Source organism: Muntiacus reevesi, chromosome 17, assembly GCF_963930625.1.
Source record: "Muntiacus reevesi chromosome 17, mMunRee1.1, whole genome shotgun sequence".
Classification (NCBI taxonomy): Eukaryota; Metazoa; Chordata; class Mammalia; order Artiodactyla; family Cervidae; genus Muntiacus; species Muntiacus reevesi.
The window spans coordinates 30766161-30782798 of NC_089265.1; the positions used below are offsets into that span (position 1 = coordinate 30766161).

At 38.8% G+C, this 16638-nt stretch overlaps 1 pseudogene; it reads left to right on the forward strand.

Moving 5' to 3' along the window:
- The first annotated feature begins 6884 nt into the window (after window positions 1-6884).
- On the forward strand, window positions 6885-8525 carry LOC136148534 (elongation factor 1-alpha 1 pseudogene; annotated as a pseudogene).
- The last annotated feature ends 8113 nt before the right edge of the window (window positions 8526-16638 follow it).

Sequence of the window (16638 nt, forward strand, 5' to 3'; positions counted from 1 at the left end):
CTGCCTGCAGCTATGTATAAGCAAGACCCTCTTGAATCATCAACCACATAGCAGCCGAGGAATAAGAAATATCTATACATTGCAGAATTAAGGGAAATAAAATAGCTTTAAGCAAATAGTTTTCTTAATTTTACTCATTTTCCTCAAGAAATCTAATAAATTCAATTGGTAAGTGGACAATCCAAGAATTAAGCAAAATAGTACAATTGAAATTAATCAGTCTTATTTTACTCCTGGTTCACTTATGATATTGGAAGATACTATAGCATTCTCCAATGGCATCAGGTTTTGTACTAGATGTTAAATATTATTGTGAAGTTCATTCTAAAAGAGAAATAGACATTTTATGCAGAGTATTGCTGGTAACAAGATCTTTGATGAAGAATGATATTAGTCTTTTCACGTCTTTGAGAGTTTGGTCTTAACTTTTTAAAAGCTTTTTTAAAAATGATAGCCTAGATAAGTGTTGAAGAATGTTTATTTTTCTCAGTTACCAAAACTTTTGCTTGCTATTGCACTTAAATATTATTCTAATTAAATGGAAATTCAAAATAAATATAGTAATGGTAAAGGCACTTAAATTTTTGCTACACAGTAACCAAGTCCTGTGCTAATTGATTTATAAATCTGGCTAATTTAATTGTTACAGAAGCTATTAACTTCAAAATTTACACATAAAGATTATGATTAAGTAATTTATCAAATGTCATGCCATCATTAAGAGGTATAGCTAGGATTTGAATGTTGCCTGTTTATTTTAAAATTTGTGCTTTCAAATGTAATGATATGTCCTGGATTCTGTTTACAGTAAACTTGTTATTAAGTGAATTCTAAAGTAATAAACATATCTTTCTCCCTTTTCTGAATATACAGAAAATATATATATTTTTTCCCTTTGGTCAGACATGTTTTAGGGACTGTATCATAGTATATCACAGGGCTACATGTAGTCTAAGACTTGTCTGTGATGACTCAAATGTCCTCAAATGTCCTTTTTTGGGGAAGTTTTCAAAGATGATGCACTTAAAAGTCATATGCATGCCTAACAAAAATTTCCCACACAAGGGACAATCTTGGTGCCCATTACTCTTATTTGACATCCTTTGTCTGGATTTCACTCATTACTATTTGGGGCTTCCCAGGTAGTTCAGTGGTAAAGAATCCACCTGCCAATGTAAGAAATGCAGGTTCAGTCTCTGGGTTGAGAAGAGCCACTGGAGAAGGAAATGGCAACCCACTCCAGTATCCTTGCCTGGAGAATCCCATGGACAGAGGAGGTCCATGGGATCACAAAAGAATTGGACACAACTTAGCAATTAAACAACAACAACAACATCCATTGCTATTTATGTTGATAACAATAGTGTTTAATATGTAGGAAATATATCAGTGTTATACTATTTTCATTACTGTTGGGAAATTAACTGGAAAAGAAAACTAAAATATAGCTTAGAGACTTGCCCAAGGTTACTCATAAGTAAATATTAGAGCTGAAACTTAAACCAATCTCTGTGACCAAATACATTTTCTTCTGATTCTTTCTAGGAAAAAAAAAAAAGTCAGTTTAACAAACAGTGGTTGATGCATGTTGATTGTGGGATGGCTTATAGAGTTATCAAGTCATATTTTGAAGCTTAATTCTTCTATTTATTTTCTGTGTTTATTAGTTGTTATGTGTTATGTTAAACTCTTTGAATCTCTTGATTATATTTTCTTAGAAAATAAGATTTTAACTACCTATCTTGCAGGCTTAAAAAATGTATGTAGAGCAACATAACATTCTGACACAACAGAGCCTTGTTAATGGCAATTGTTACTATCAATAAACCATATTTGACAAATATGCTTTCTTTGAACTTCTGAAAAATAAATAAGAGAGAATTCATCATTGAAAACAGTGACAAACTTTATTTTCTTGGGCTCCAAAATCACTGCAGATGGTGACTGCAGCTACAAAATTAAAAGATGCTTGCTCCTTGGAATAAAAGCTATGATAAATCTAAACATATTAAAAAGCAGAGACATTACTTTGCCAACAAAGGTTCATATAATCAAAGCTATGGTTTTTCCAGTAGTCACATATGGATATGAGAGTTGGACCATAAAGAAGGCTGAACACTGAAGAATTGGTGCTTTTGAGCTGTGACATTGGAGAAGACTCTTGAGAGTCCCTTAGACTACAAGATCAAACCAGTCAATCCTGAAGGAAATCAATCCTGAATATTCATTAGAATGACTGAAGCTGAAGCTGAAGCTCCAATACTTTAACCACCTGATGTAAAGAGCCAACTCATTAGAAAAGACCCTGATGCTATGAGAGATTGAAGGCAGGAAGAGAAGAGGATGTGACAGAGGATAAGATGATTGGATGGCATCCCTGATTCAATGGATATAAGTTTGAACGAGCTCTGGGAGATGGTGAAGGACAGGGAAGCCTGGCATGCTGGAGTCCATGAGGTCACAAAGAGTCAGAAATGGCTGAGTGACTCAACAACAACAACAACAAATCTATCATTCTTTACTATAAAGAGCTGTTTTTCTTCTTGTTTAGTTGTTCAATCCTGTCCAACTCTTTGTCACCTCATGGACTCCAGCACCCCAGGCTTCCCTGTCTTCACAGTTTGTTGTGATCTACAGTTCGTTTTTGCATAGTCAATAGGGCAGAAGTAGATGTTTTTCTTGAATTTTCTTGCTTTTTCTATGATCCAACAGATGTTGGCAATTTGATCTCTGATTCCTCTGCCTTTTCTAAATCCAGCTTGTACATCTGAAGTTCTTGGTTCACAAACCTTTGAAGCCTAGCTTGAAGTATTTTGAGCATTACTTTACTAGTGTGTGAAAGGAGTGCATTGTGTGGTACAAAATGTGGCATTGTCTTTCTTTGGGATTGGAATGAAAACACACCTTTTCCAGGCATGTGGCCTCTGGTGAGTTTTCCAAATTTGTTGGTACATTGAGTGAAGCACTTTAGGATCAGGATTTGAAATAACTCAGTTGGAATTCCATCACCTCCTCTAACTTTGTTCATAGTGATACTTCCTAAGTTCCCCTTGACTTTGAAACTCCAGGATATCTGGCTCTAGGTGAGTGAGCACACCATCATGGTTATCTGGGTCATTAAGATCTTTTTTGTATAGTTCTGTATATTCTTGTCACCTCTTCTTAATATCTTCTGCTTCTCTTAGGTCCACAGTGTTTCTGTCCTTAACTGTGCCTATCTTTGTGTGAAGTGTTCCCTTGGTATTTCTAATTTTCTTGAAGAGATCTCTAGTCTTTCCCATTCTATTGTTTTCCTCTCTTTCTTTGCTTTATGGAAAAACCATAAAGAAGAGAAGAAAGAATTATTCCTGGAAATTTGTTTGCTCCTAGTATTAAATATTTTGGACACCTGATGTGAAGAGCCAACTCACTGGAATGACAAGGAAACCTGGCATGCTGCAGTCATGGGGTTACAAAGGGTCAGACATGATTGAATGATGAACAAAAACAGTGTCTTGAGAACACAAGATCTTGTATTTGTAGTGGAAACCTTTCATGGATCATATACAAGTTGAGAAGAGTTTATTCTTCAAGTTTAAAATTAACTGTCTTACAATGTTCAGGAGGCATGGTGATGCTCTTAAAGCTTATAGATTAAAATCCATTTTATATTCAGTAGAAATATAGGCACTATGATCCAAATTAATTAAGTAGTGTTCATTACTGTCTTAGATTGAATGATAAGAATAGCAGTTAAAATATAATATCTACTCTTAACCCTAATAGAGTGTTTAAATCTAATAATTTGTCTATCAGCCTACAAAATACACACTCCAGTATTCTTGCCTGGAAAATCCCATGCACAGAGGAGCCTGACAAAATACCCCTCAAAACTTTTACATACATTATCATAACATCAAAAGTTCCACTCTTTGTATTAACATAATTTTACCTGAATGACTGACTGACTTTTGGAATCACATGGATTGAATTTCAAGCAAATCATTCATTGGTTGAGAATTAGATCTTATTGAAGTAGCTTTTAAAGTCCAGCATTAAATATTCTACTTCTCTCACTAACTTTACAGACAAGGGAATTCACTCATGTACATCTTGCAAATATGAAATTATTTGTACCAGGTCGCACAGTATAAAAAGGGCACAGTTAGGATGCACATGTGCTCAGTCTTGTCTGACTCTTTGTGACCCCATGGACTGTAGCCCACCAGGCTCCTCTGGCTATGGAACTTTCCAGTCAAGAATGCTGGAGTGGGTTGATGTTTTCATCTCCATGGGATCTTCCTGGCCAAGGGATTAAACCTGTATTTCCTGTGTCTCCTGTATTGGCAGGTGGATTCTTTACCACTGAGCCATGTGGGAAGCCTATAGTTAGGATAAGAAAGTGTAAACTATCTTATATTTCAGAATTGACCAAGTTGTTAAAAGTTGTTATGAGAATATTAAATTCTATTGGAAGTTGCTAGAATTCTAAATTAAGAATCCTGTTTTTAAAATGTCAAAAATGTAATATATATATATATATACACATATATATGTATATATATATTGAATGGGTTGTCTTGGAAATGAACAGTGATCATTCTATCATTTTTGATTGCAGCCAAGTACTGCATTTCAGACTCTTTTGTTGACTATGATGGCCACTCCATTTCTTCTAAGGGATACCTGCCCACAGTAGTAGATATAATTATTTGAGTTAGATTTACCCATTTCAGTCCATCTTAGTTAACTGATTCCTAGAATGTCGATGTTCACTCTTGCCATCTCCTGTTCGACCACTTCCAATTTGCCTTGATTCATGGACCTAACATTCCAGGTTCCTACGCAATATTGCTCTTAACAGCATCGGACCTTGCTTCTATTACCAGTCACATCCACAACTGGGTGTTGTTTTTGCTTTGGCTCCATCCCTTCATTCTTTCTGGAGTTATTTCTCCACTGATCTCCAATAGTGTGCTGGGCACCTACCGACCTGGGAAGTTCATCTTTCAGTCTCCTATCTTTTTGCCTTTTCATACTGTTCATGGGGTTCTCAAGGCAAGAATACCGAAGTGGTTTGCCATTCCCTTCTCCAGTGGACCATATTCTATCAGACCTCTCCACCATGATCTGTCCATCTTTGATGGATGAACATGGCATGGCTTAGCTTCATTGAGTTAGACAAGCTGTGGTCCATGTGATCAGATTGGCTAGTAGTCTGTGACTGTGGTTTCAGTTTGTCTGCCATCTGATGCCCTCTCTCAAACCTACCATCTTACTTGAGTTTCTTTTACCCTTGCATGTGGGGTATCTCTTCACGACTGCTCCTTATCTTGGACATGGGGTACCTCCTCTCGGCCGCTGCCCCTGAGCTTGGGTGTGGAGTAGCTCCTCTTGGCCGCTGCCCCTGACCTTGGACGTGGGGTAGCTCCTCACATTCTCACATTTAGAACTAACACCTCACGTAAGACATTAGGGTAATTCCACACGTAGCTCCTTGCATTTAGAACTAGCACCCAAAAAAGATGTCCTTTTCATTATAGGGGACTGGAATCCAAAAGTAGAAAGTAAAGAAATAAACGGAGTAACAGGCAAATCTTGCCTTGGAGTACAGAATGAAGGAGGGCAAAGGCTAACAGAGTTTTGCCAAGAGAACACACTGGTCATAGCAAATACCCTCTTTCAACAACACAAGAGAAGACTCTACACATGGAAATCACCAGATGGTCAGCATCAAAATCAGATTGATTAGATTCTTTTCAGCCAAAGATGAAGAAGCTCTATACAGTCAGCAAAAACAAGACTGGGAGCTGACTGTGGCTCAGATCATGAACTCCTTATTTCCAAATTCAGACTGAAATTGAAGAAAGTGGGGAAAATCACTAGACAATTCAGGTAAGACCTAAATCAAATTCCAAATGAGTATACAGTAAAAGTGAGAAATAGACTTAAGGGACTAGATCTGATAGAGAAAGTGCCTGATGAACTATGGGTAGAGGTTCATGACATTGTACAAGAGACAGGGATTAAGACCATCCTCAAAGGGAAAATTCAGAAAAGCAAAATGGGTGTCTGAGGAGGACTTAAAATAGCTGTGAAAAGAAGATAAGCAAAAAGCAAAGGAGAAAAGAAAAGATATATCCATTTGAAAGCAGAGTTCCAAAGAAGAGCAAGGAGAGATAAGGAAGCCTTCCTCAGCAATCAATGCAAAGAAATAGAGGAAAACAATAGAATAGGGAAGACTAGAGATCTCTTCAAGAAAATTAGAGATACCAAGGGAACATTTTGTGCAAAGATGGGCTCAGTAAAGGACAGAAGTGGTATGGACCTAACAGAAGCAGATGGTATAAGAAGAGGTAGCAAGAATACACAGAAGAACTATACAAAACAGATTGTCACGACCCAGATAATCATGATGGTGTGATCACTCACCTAGAGCCAGACATCCTGGAATGTAAAGTCAAGTGGGCCTCAGGAAGTATCACTGTGAACAAAGCTAATGGAGGTGATGGAATTCCAGTTAAGCTATTTCAAATCATAAAAGATGATGCTGTGAAAGTGCTGCACTCAATATGTCAGCAAATTTGGAAAACTCAGCATTGGCCACAGGACTGGAAAAAGTCAGTTTTCATTCTAATCCCAAAGAAAGGCAATCCCAAAGAATGCTCAAACTACTGCACAATTGCATTAATCTCACATGCTAGTAAAGTGATGCTCAAAATTCTTCAAGCCTATTAAAAAGCAGAGATGTTACTTTGCCAGAAAAGGCCTGTCTAGTCAAGGCTATGGTTTTTCCAGTGGTCATGTACAGATGTGAGAGTTGGACTATAAAGAAAGCTGAACTTTCTCACAACGGGTTTGCAGCCAGGACACAGGTGTCATGAAAACCACCATTAAACCTAAGCCAAAATGGGAAAGGAGAAGACCCACATTAATATCATTGTCATTGGGCACGTAGATTCAGAGAAGTCTAACACAACTGGTCATCTGATCTACAAATGTGGCAGGATCGACAAGAGAATAATTGAAACATTCGAGAAGGAGGCTGCTGAGATGGGTAAAGGCTCCTTCAAATATGCCTGGGTCTTGGACAAACTGAAAGCTGAACGTGAGCGTGGTATCACCATTGATATCTCCCAGGGGAAATTTGAGACCAGCAAGTATTATGTTACCAGCATTGATGGCCCAGGCCACAAAGACTTCATAAAAAACATGATTACAGGCACATCCAAGGCTGACTGTGCTGTCCTGATTGGTGCTGCTGGTGTTGGTGAATTTGAAGCCAGTATCTCCAAGAACGGGTAGACCCATGAGCATGCCCTTCTGGCTTACACTCTGGGTGTGAAACAACTAAATGTTGGAGTTAACAAAATGGAGTCCACTGAGCCACCCTATAGCCAGAGAGATACGAGGAAATTGTTAAGGAAGTCAGCACCTACATTAAGAAAATTGGCTACAACCCCGACACAGTAACATTTGTGCCAATTTCTGGCTGGAATGGTGACAACATGCTGGAGCCAATTGCTAACATGCCATGGTTCAAGGGATGGAAAGTCACCCGTAAGGACGACAATGCCAGTGGAACCACTCTGCTTGAAGCTCTGGACTGCACCCTGCCACCAACTCACCCAACTGACAAACCCTTGAATTTGCCTCTCCAGGATGTCTATAAAATTCGTGGTATTGGTACTGTCCCTGTGGGTCGTGTGGAGACTGGTGTTCTCAAACCTGGCATGGTGGTCACCTTTCCTCCAGTCAATGTAACAGCTGAAGTGAAGTCTATAGAAATGCACCACGAAGCATTGAGGGAAGCCCTTCCTGGGGACAGTGTGGTCTTCAATGTCAAGAATGTGTCTGTCAAAGATGTCCATCGTGGCAATGTGGCTGGTGACAGCAAAAATGATCCACCCATGGAAGCTGCTGGCTTCACAGCTCAGGTGATTTTGAACCATCCGGGTCAAATCAGTGCTGGATATGCTCCTCTGCTGGATTGTCACACAGCTCACATTGCTTGCAAGTTTGCTGAGCTGAAGGAGAAGATTGACTGTCGTTCTGGGAAAAAGCTGGAAGGTGGCCCTAAATTCTTGAAATCTGGTGATGTTGCCATCGTTGATGTGGTTCCTGGCAAGCCCATGTGTGTCAAGAGCTTCTCTGATTATCCTCCCCTGGGCCATTTTGCTGTGCGTGACATGAGACAGACAGTCACTGTGGGTGTCATCAAAGCAGTGGACAAGAAGGCAGCGGGAGCTGGCAAGGTCACCAAGTCTGCCCAGAAAGCTCAGAAGGCTAAATGAATATTATCCCCAATACCTGCCACCCCAGTCTTAATCAGTGGTGGAAGAACGGTCTCAGAACTGTTCATCTCAATCGGCCATTTAGTGTATATAATAGTAAAGACTGGTTAATGATAACAATGCATCGTAAAACCTTCAGAAGGAAAGGAGAATGTTTTTGTGGGGCATATGTTTTGTGTGTGGCAGTTTAAGTTATTAGTTTTTAAAATCAGTACTTTTTAATGAAAACAACTTGACCAAAAATCTGTCCCAGAATTTAAGACCCATTAAGAAAAGTTTAATGAAGAAAAAAAAAAAAAGAAAGAAAGCTGAATGCCAAAGAATTGATACTTTTGAACTGTGGTGTTGGAGAAGACTCTTGAGAGTCCCTTAGACTGCAAGGAGATCCAACCAGTCCATCCTAGAGGAAATCGGTCCTGGATGTTCATTTGAAGGACTGATGTTGAAGCTGAAACTGCAATATTTTGGCCACCTGTTGCGAAGAGCTGACTCATTTGAAAAGACCCTAATGTTGGGAAAGATTGAAGGCAGGAGGAGAAGGGGATGACAAAGGATGAAATGGTTGGATAGCATCACCAACTCAACGGACATGAGTTTCGGTAAACTCCAGGAGTTGGTGATGGATAAGGAGGCCTGACATGCTGCAGTTCATGGGGTCACAAATAGTCAGACACGACTGAGCGACTGATATATAAATATAAATATATATATATATATATATATATATATATATATATATATATATATATATACACACACATACAGTGACTGCTTTGATAATAAGATCACTCTTAACTGTATCAAATACCTAATCTTTGTTTCTATTGACTACTAATGATTCTGTTTTTCTTTTATATTATTTCACTGCTATAAATTATGTTTTAAAATTAATTTTAGAATTCATTTACTTTTCCACTATCTATTTTGTTACCAGTTACATCAGGATTCCAAGACATTTCAATGTTGTTTTTTCCACTCAGTGTGTTTTAGTTTCATAAAGAACTCAGTTACAGTATGTTGGGGTTCTATGATTTGCATTCCTCTTTCCAGTTTGGCAACTCTTTTCTAGAATAGTTGCCCCTTATTCTTAGTTCCTGTTTCCATTAGTAAATGTGCTGCCACTCTTGGCATTGTTACTGCTTATAGGATTGGGCCCATCTCATTTTCAGGGCATGTATAATCAATGATACCCTGCAATCAGACATTGTCATTTTTCATGAGAAAAAGGAAGACATAATCCTGGTGTTCTGATGTGAGGAACACAAGAATGATTATCCTCTGTGGGTTATCTTCCTTTGGGGAGTTTTCAAAGTAGTGTTGCTTATGTCTCAATATCCAACAGGGGTTTTATTTTATTATGATGCTTCCCTCATATTTTGTTCATAATGCAATAAATCTCCTAGAAGAAAACTCAGCTAAAAGGAAAAGCTCAAACAAGCTTAGACCAGTTATCTTGGATGCAGAGCATAGGAATAATTATGGAAAAAACATGACATATATTATTCTATAGACCACCTGTCTAATCCTTCTGGGAGCTGAGTCTGAGTTCAAGCAATGTAATGACAGGTCAGGGATGAAAGCTAGGGGTATCCTTTGTTGCATATGTATCCTCTTGCTAGTTTTTATTTCTTTTTAAAAGAATATAATTTAGATTAGTAGAATAAACACTGTGGGTTAAGTACAACTGTATATGAATACACACACACATGCACAGTGTACAAGGAATTATTTTAAGTCATGAATTTTAAAAAGGACTCCCTCAGAGAGATGAGAACAGATTTATAACCAGCTGGTGGCAGGTTATATTTGGCATATGGAACCTAGATTTAGTTATCACCCTCAAAGTCCATGAATACCATTCTAATAACACTATTGTGCATGTAAGACAAATGGCTGGGAATTCCTTTAACCAATACCCAGGTGATGAGACAAGGTCAAATGTCATCACAATGCCCTGAAGTTGCTAAGGTTTGAGTCCCTAACTAGCTTCTCTGGGGCAGCCAGGGCTGTCAGTGCTGCAGGGGAAGCCTATGGTATTTTGAAAGATGTGAAAACAGCAAGGTGTTTTTCTGTATTTTTGTATGCTAGTATAGACATATGGTTTTGTTAAATGAAATAGGTAAAAGATGTTAAGTCCTGAGAGCCAGACCACCGGGGTACAATGAGGTAGTTGTCCTCTCTTAGAAAAGAGGTATTGATACATCCTCTGTGCCTTCATTCTTAAAGGAACCTCTTGTTCTTAGATGAAGATAAAGAGTCAGCTGAATAGATAAGAGTTCTTCTGAGTCAAGATTCTTTACCACATCAACTCAGGTTCCCTATCTCCCACCTCAGTAGCACTTATCATCAAGAAAATAGATTTCTTCTCTAGCTGGTAGGGAATTCCATTATTTTATATTGTCCTCTCTGACAAATCGTTACCCTACGCACTCTGTCTTCTGCTTATCTCTCAGAAAGATTCCCCTCATTGATTCTTTCTGAATTCTTGCTTAACCTATAGCTGACTGGGTCAGAGATCAATTTCTGATCCAACCCAAGCCAATAACATTATGTCTTATAAATTTGAATTTGGGATACAGAAAATTCCATTTATTTCTAAATAATAAAATCTGAGATTTACATTAAAAGTGAGACCAAAATGGCTATACTGGGTGTTTGTTTAAGTTCAACAGAGAATGAACTGCTTCAATTCCTCCTGAGCACTTGATGTATATAGAAGCATGATAGTCCTCTTTTAGTTTTGAAACAAACCCTTTTTATTTTATCTACAAGGCTATATACTGTCACCCTGCTTATTTAAATTACATGCAGAGTGTATCATGCAAAATGCCAGGCTGGATGAAGCACAAGCTGGAATCAAGATTGTCAGGAGAAATATAAATAAACTCAGATATGCAGATGACACCACCCTTATGGAAGAAAGTGAAGAAGAACTAAAAAGCCTCTTAATGAAGGTGAAACAGGAGAGTATAAAAAGCTGGCTTCAAACTCAACATTCAAAAAACTAAGATCATGACATCTGGTCCCATCCCTTCATGGCAAATTGATGGGGAAACAATGGAAACAGTGACAGACTTTATTTTCTTGGGCTCCAAAACCACTGCAGATGGTAACTGCAGTCATGAAATTAAAATTCATTGCTCCTTGGAAGAAAAGCTATGACAAATCTAGACAGCATATCAAAAAGCAGAGACATTACTTTGCCAACAAAGGCCCATCTAGTCAAACCTATGATTTTTACAGGAGGCATGTATAGATATGAGAGTAAGACCATAAAGAAAGGATTTATGGAAGGAATGATGCTTTTGAACTGTGGTGTTGGAGGATATTCTTGAGAGTCCCTTGGATTGCAAGGAGATCCAACCAGTCGATCATAAAGGATATGAGTCCTGAATATTTATTGGAAGGACTGATGCTGAAGCTGAAGCTCCAATACTTTGGCCACCTAATGTGAAGAACTGACTTACTGGGAAAGACCCTGATGCCAGGAAATATTGAAGGCAGGAGGAGAAGGGGATGACAGAGGATGAAATGGTTGGATGGCATCACTGACTCGATGGCCATGAGTTTGAGCAGGCTCCGGGAGTTGGTAATGGACAGTGAAGTGTAGCATGCTGCAGTCCATGGGGTCAAAGAGTTAGACATGACTGAGCGACTGAACTGAACTGAACTGAACTGAACCTTACCTCAGGTGGGTTTTTTTTCTTGCAATCAAATATTTGCTAAATACTTGGGGAGAAAGGATCTATTTAGGGAATCTGCATATTCAAATTGACCAGTTGAAACAAGCCCTCTCTTACAACAAAGATTCTGCTGTTAGTTATTTCAAAGTGGACTTGTTTTACTACAAATGTGAAGACAGAGTTGTATCCTGGCCCCAGGACATCAATAAGAATTGTAGTATGAGGGGAAGCAGATGCTTTTAAACTTTATTCCATTTTGACCATTATACGTGGAGTCAAGTTTATTTATGTTTTATAATTTTTCTGTACAATTTATCTTTTAAAAGTGCATTTGAATCCAAACAGTATTTTCTCATCATTACAGATTTTTAATATTTGAACACTAGGATTTCATTGTTGACTAAGATATGTTATATAAAAGCCTCATGTCATTTCCCATATGTGCCTGATTTATAGATGTACCTCCCCCTTGGGCTTCCCTGGTAGCTCAGACAATTCAGGATACTCAGGTTTGATCTGTGGGTCAGGAAGATCACCTGGAGAAGGGTATGGCAACCCACTCCAGTATTCTTGCCTGGAGAATTCCAAGGACAGAGGAGCCTAGTGGGCTATGGTTCATGGGATTGCAAAGAGTTGGACACAACTGAGTGACTAACACTTTCACATTTTAGTCCAGGTCTGGTTAATTCACTATAATTTGGGGTTTTTTAGGTGACACTAGTGGTAAAGAACCTGCCTGCCAATGTAGGAGATGTAAGAGAGGTGGGTTCAATCCCTGGGATAAGAAGATTCCCTGGAGGAGGGCATGGCAACCCACTCCAGTATTCTTACCTGGAAAATCCCATGGACAGAGGAGCCTGGCAAGGTACACTCCATGGGGTTGCACCAAGTTGGATACAACTGAAGTGAATTAGCATGCACACAAGAAACAGTGGCCTCTTATTTTGATCCCCTCTCACTCATAGTTCTGTCACCAGGAGGGTTCTTTGGATTTGTTCTGTTTTTGTTTTTGTTTTCAGCTAGCTGCATAGTTCAGTGAAACAAAAGATTCATATTCTACCTATTTTCAATCATTTGAAATAAAACATTTTTTTATATAGAAAATACATATGAAATTCTGTTAACAACTGCCCCAGCTAGGAAAGACAAAAACTTCCCTGAAAAGAGTCTTGTGTAAATAAAGCTGGGACCATATTCTTGCAAAGCAAAGTTCAAATATTAACTACTAATTTCTAATTCATTAAGAATTAGAAATTTTATTGCCAAAAACTCTGCATATACTAAAAGAAGTTTTTCAAAAACATTTTTAAAAGAAAATGAAAACTGTCTTTGTGCACAATTCAAAAGAATGGCTCTTCCAAATACTCTAATAATTTTCATTTCATTGCACTTCTTTTGAGAGAAAAGAACACAGTGACAACCGTTTTTTTAATTGTTAAGAAAGGGTTCTTTAACTTTTTTTGTCATAAAATTAACTATTTCAAGAGGAAGTAAGAGGATGTGAACTTCACCTTCACTGACCAAAAAAAAAAAAAAAAAAAAAAACTACAGGAGGAACAACCCTCAGTGAAAAGTAATTGGAAACTAGCAACAGAACTCCTGCATAACAAAGCTTTAAGAAAGGTAAACACATAGTCAAGTAGGAAAGAGTGAAAAGCAACTGAGTTGGGACCTCTGCTTGTGAGAGGGAATGCAAAGGAAAAGGGAGATCTCAGGGGTGGGCTCCCAACCTGGGGAGTGAGCACACAGCCACCAACTAGGCATTCTAGTCCTGGGGGCTGATGTAGAGGAGACAAGCCCCCATGGATGCTTGTAGGACCATAGGGACAGACAGAAAGGCTAGAGAAGCTTACACTTGTGAGGAGCATCCCAGTGCTGGATTGACCCTGAGGCAGGGAAGAGAGAGGTCTGCCCTAAACATCCCCCATGATCACCTCATGCCATGTCTTACCTTAAGCCGAGCTAGCACCCTGATCTGCTCACTCAACTCACAGCACAACACTGGAACTGGGGTAGCCAAGACAGGGGAAAAGGCTTAACTTTGGGATAGTGGGGCCACATGGTCCCAGGATGGAGCCAGAAGTGGTGGGTGGCCATTGCTGCCACTTACTCAAGTGGTGCCACAGAAGCAGCCCAGATTTCTGGTGGCAGCTGCTCTGCCTCAGTTCGCCCCTCAACACATGTAGAAAGATCACAGGAGTCCCACAGTTGGTGACAGTGATCAGCTATGAGAGAAAAGGGGTCTTGCCCCAAGGCAGGGAAGAGAGAAGTCAGCTCTAGCAGCTGCTGGGGTTCTAATGACTACCTCCCAGTCCACCCCAGCTGAAGCTGAGTGAACACTCCCATTCTGCTTAGTCCATGCCATAGTGCAAAGCTGGATCTAGGGTGGCCAGGATGTGGAAAAGACTAAACTATGGGCTAAATCTGAGAGAAGCCATAAACGCCTATACAGGCAGTGCATCAGACGTCTATGTGTACATGGACCCCTAGCTTCAGCATTCCCTTCCTATGGGGCAAAAGCCCTAGTTCAAGGAGAGAGACAAAACAAAACAAAACAAAGCATACACTAAAAGGGAACAGAGCCAAATTGAGCCTAGCCCTTAGACCTATTGCTCCAGCAACTTGGGATCTGATCCCACCCCTTGATAGGGCAGTGTTGGCCAGGGAGCCTAACACTAAGCATCAGTTCTAGCCCCTTTATTTCAAGTCCCCTATCCCCTACCCCCAAGGTGATATCTTCCAGCACACCCTGAGAAAAGAGATGATTGGACCTCATGTCAAATCCAGCCCTCCCTTCAAAGGCATTGGGCACACACAGTCTGCATATTGATGTTCCCACATAAGAATATACCTTGAAGACCACAGTAGGTAACTGCTTCACCTAAACTGACAGAGGCACGGAAAGTTAATCAAAATAAAAAGGCAGAGGAACTTCTCTCAATTGAAGGAGAAAGAGAAAACCCCTGAAAAAACAATAAAATAGAAATAATTTACCAGATAAAGAATTAAAAACATTGGTAATAAAAATGTTAGCTGAATTAGGAGAAAGGATTAATCTAAATACTGACCATTTTCACAAGGAATCAGAAAATATAAAGAATATCCAATTAAAAATAAATTTAAGATTTGAAATAACACACACACACACACACACACACACACACACACTGGAAGGACTGAATAGCAGATTAAGTGATACAGAAGACCAGATAAGTGATCTGGAAAATAGAAAAATGGTAATTATCTAATCAGAACAACAGAGAAAATAACAATTTAAAAAAAAGAAAGCTATTTAATGGTCTCTGAATAACATTAAACATTATAAGCCTCATTTTTATAAGGGTTCCAGAAGAAGAGAGAGAGAGAAGGAGATTAAAATGTACTTGAAGAAATTATGGCTGAAAAATTCCCAAACCTAAAGAAGGAAACAGATATCCGTGTACAGACAGAGAGTCCCTACTAAGATGAATCCAAACAGACCCACACCAAGACATACCATAATTAAAATGGCAAAAGTTAAAGATGAAGAAAGAATTCTATAGGCAACAAGAGAAAAGCAAAGAGTCATATACAAGGGAAGCCCTACAAGGCTATCAGCTGAATTCTCTGCATAAATGTTGCAGGCCAGAAGGGACTGGCATGATATATCCAAATTGCGAAAAGGGAAAAACCTATAAACTTGGATACTCTACCCAGCAAGATTATAATTTAGAATACAAGGAAAGATAAAGATCTTCTTAGACATGCAACAACTAAGAGAATTCATCAATACTAACACTGAGAATTCATCAATACAAAGCCTACCTTAAAGGAAATATTGAAGGATCTTCTCTAGATTGAAAAGAAAGAAGAATGTGCAGGAATCGGAAAATTCTACCAGGAAAGGCAAATATATAATAAAGATTGAAGATCATTAAATTCAAGAGTTGGGGTTTTTTTTGAAAAAAAAAAAAATTGATAATCCTTTATAGAGGTTCATCAAGAAGAAAAGAGAAAGGATACACACACATGCACACACACACACACACATATTAAAAAAAAAAGAGGAGAAATAACAAGCAGTGCCACAATGATACAAAAACAATAATAAAAAAACATAACAAAAAATTAAATGTCAACAAATTGGACAGCCTATAAGAAATGGACAAATTTCTAGAAAGATAAAATCTGCCAAAATTGAGTTAAAAAAAAAAAAAAGATAATTTGAACAAATTCACCACTAGTAGTAAAATAGTCTGTAATTAAAAGAACCCTCCCAGCAGACAAAAGTCCAGTATCATAGGAGTGTTTAGCTTTACAAGAAAATTCTACCAAGTTTATCAAGAATAACTAAAACTATCTTCTCAAACTAATTCAAACACTAAAGAGGACAGAACACTCCCAAATTCATTGTATGAGGCCACCATTATCATGATATGAAAAGCATTCAAAAACACTGCAAATAAAAAAATACATATATATAGGCCAATAACTTGGTGCCGGGAGCCGTTTTGGGGGGTCCTGCCCGTGACGAGGTCATGAAGAAAATACTGGGCAAGCAAGGCCGTCCAGGACCCCATCCATGACGAGGTCATGAGGAAAAAACCTGACAGGCAAGGCCGTCTAGGATAAGGGACCCTCCAGGTTGGCCTCGGCCTCTACCCCACCCAGTATCCTCCCCCCTTTTCTGCTGTTGTTCTTGC